Genomic DNA, 3,547 nt, shown 5'->3' on the forward strand with positions numbered 1-3,547 from the left:
GCTAAGATCTAAAGGATAAAAAAAATGTAAAAAATAGTGTCAAAAATTATATCCACAAACAAAAGAATCTCATCTTGACTTTTTTTCTTTTTTCCTTTTTTGTGATAAGAAAATCACATCATGACTTGTAACAAACAAAAGAAGAAAAATAAGTTGACGTTCGGTAATGTTTTCATGTTTCTATTTTTATTTTTGAAAATAAAAATGAGATGAAAATGTGTTCGGTGAGACATTTTGACGTGCTCGTTACCGGGCACGTAATTTAAAAACCCTTTTTTATCAGAATGTAGTATTGGCAAATAGGGTTCGATCAATCCGGGGACCTAAAGGGCGCACCTGCAGTCACGGTTACACTAAAGAATCAGTAACTATAAGTATTTACAAGTATTCAGTTACAGATATACACATGGTACAATAAATAAAAGGGGGGTTTTGAAGGTTTGTTCTATGTTCCTACTAAAACAGAAAATAAAATATATACAAGTGATCGACTTCAAACACACACAAACATATAAAATCATGTGAATAAATTGTTTCAATCTACACAACCTAAAATCATGCCAATCAAGAATTGTGAAACGAATTCAGAATTACACATCGTAGCGGTCATGCAACCTATAACAATCTGCTTAAGTATCCTATGTTTGCCTTAGCGGTTTAACATAGAAAATTCCATGCAATATGTCATGTTAATACTTAGCGCAACCATACAACATAAAACATGAATCAATAAGTTCACAGAAGAATTCGAACATGTAAACAAGTTTATCTTAGCGCTTAAACAGTTCACATGCAACTCATGATCAAAACCTGACCCATTCCCATGAATCTAAGCTTTTGTCACTTAATCAATCTATGTTTGCCTTAGCGGTTTAACATAGATAAATGGCAGTACCAACCCTGCAGAAGTTAGTCATTTACATAAACCAGATCATAAGTTTTCAACATCAAGAATGACACGAAAATAAGTCAAGTAAATCTCATAAACAATTCAAAAACACAACTTTATAAATCTGATAATTAATATAACCATATTCTCAACAACAATCTCAATCCAAAACGCAGGAGTTCTAAAAATCTAACAAAAGAAAATACTACAAAATAGAGAGAGAAATTGATTGAAGCATTGTTACACTTTTTATTCTCCGAAGTGACGTTCTGAAGGACACCAAGGTAGAGCAAGCTTCAATGGTTGGAGAAAACAATGGAGAGAAGGCTATTATGATGTAAGGGCAGAAGTCTATGCGTGAGAAGTGATGCCCAAAACGTTGCTCCTTTGCTCCTTTATATACTGGTCTAGCCGAACCCTAGCTATCCTCCTAGCCCTTGATTAATTTCTGATCCAACGGTGCAGAATTATTAAATCTTGATTTAGAATCTCCCCAGAATTCTCTGGAATGTCTTTTGCAGTAATTCATTGCATGAGGCTTGAATAGAGGCCAGGTACGTTTCTTGTTCTCCAAAAGAAATCACAACAGTGAAAACCTTCCTTCTTCTGCCTTCAATCAGACCTTTGACGAAAATCCTTGATTTTCCTTCCTTTCCTGGTGCATAATTAGGGTTCCTGCAAGGGGAATAAAGTCAGATAAATAAGGTAGGATGGACACAATTTAAATGACGAAATTAAGGAAAGAATCCCTTAATTTCTTATTTATACTGCAGAATTCGTCCTCCTCCTTTTATACACATTCACAGACTCCTATTCCAAATTGGATTAGGTTTCCTGACTTCAAATGGATTCCCTGTCTCATCAGAAAAGAAAGTTTCCTAAATATTTTAGGAAAATCAGAATAGGAAAGATTCAAAAATAGTAAGTTTCCTAAATCAAAATAAGAAAGTTTCTTAAAATGAAATAGGTAAGTTTCCCCTTTCAAAACAGGAAAGTTTCTTAAAATGAAATAGGTAAGTTTCCCCTTTCAAAACAGGAAAGTTTCCTAAACGACTTATCCTCAGATTTTGCGACTTAATGAGACTCCTTGCTGCACCAGGAATCCTCCTCTGATTCGGATTTCTCTTAAATTGCTGGTTTTAGCTTCCTTTTCTGCTTTTCTGCTCTTTTGCCTTCACACTCACAAGACATGTTAGAACTGGCATTATTACAAGAATAACATAGCTAAACAGGGTAGGAAACACATTATAAACATAGCACTTTGTGCTCGTATCATATTTCTAAAAACGTTGAAAATAAAAAATGAAAATATTTTCAACTTTTACAAAGTAAAACTGAAATTGAAAACATCAATTTGATGTTTTCACTTTTCCATTTTCCTAATTTAGAAAATATAAAAAATACTTATCACAATAAATTACCGAATACATTTTCAAAGTAGAAAATAACAATCTCAGTTTCTTATTATTATTTTTAAAAATCATTTTCAAAAACGTTACCAGACAGGTAGTAAATGTCTCATGATCAAATAGCCCTGACTTTCCTATTTAAGGAGGAAAAAAGACTTTTTTTTTGCGGAATAAAAGATTGGGTATCTCAAGACTACAAAAGCACGCACATCAAGGAGAGAGAAAAAACGAGGAAAAAACAACCCACCCCACACGCGAGAGAAAAGAGAAAACTGTGTTCCGGTTCCAGAGAGGATGTTATTCCAAGAATATGGTGTGATTTTAGAACATGGAAGTGGTCCAAAGAAGGTGGAGGGATTCTTGATTTCGGGTTGGGTAGATTGAACTAGATTGTTGTCTCTCAACGTGTTGACAAGCACAACTGAAGAGCAACGAGATCAGGCGTCTTTGAGGTACCGAAGGTCACTATGGCAGCGAAGTTATAGGAGGTGTTTGGATCTTCAATATACTTAGATGTCGAATACTTTCATTGCCCTGATGTATGTTCTTCATGTGTATATCGATTTCGGTTCGGGATTCGATTAGGCACATTGGCTGGTTTGTGGGATGTCGGCTCTGTGTTTGTGGCTGTGATCGAGTAGGTCTAGTACTAGTTCTTCTCCATTTATGGGAGGTTTCTGCATCGCAGGTGGTGCGAAGCGGGATCGATGCGATTGGAGGTCGGTGGTCAAGCATGAGTCGGTGGTTCGACAACTGGTGGGAAACGACATGATGTAGTGGTTTGCATGGTGGTCCCGATTTGGTGGTGAGAGTGGCAAAATTGTTAGTATTCTTGTTCTTGCATTTCTATTTTTTTATGTAGGGGCTTCGATCTATATGAGCTGTAGTTCTCCTCTCATTTTTTTATAGTTTAATTGAGTTAGAGACTTAACTTTACAGGTTGTATAATTGAGCTACATTTAGAATCTTATGAACCGGCCGGTCCGGTCATGTATCTCTGTTGTGGGTCCCCTCTCTCCCAATCTTAAAGAAAGTCCAAAAAAAGATGTCAAAAGAAAACAAAATAGGGAAAATACCCTAATGCCTAAATATTTGAAAACTAAAGCCCATTCCAATTAAAGTCTTATCTTTCTGCCCATTCCAATGATTCTTAAGAAAAAGACGATATTACCCTGTGTAACTAAACCACACAAATATTATCTCTTTCTCCTTCTCTTTTTCCCGATCTGGTTTTCCTCTCTCTCTCTCT

This window comes from Fragaria vesca, linkage group LG2 (assembly GCF_000184155.1).
Source record: "Fragaria vesca subsp. vesca linkage group LG2, FraVesHawaii_1.0, whole genome shotgun sequence".
NCBI classification, from domain to species: domain Eukaryota; kingdom Viridiplantae; phylum Streptophyta; class Magnoliopsida; order Rosales; family Rosaceae; genus Fragaria; species Fragaria vesca.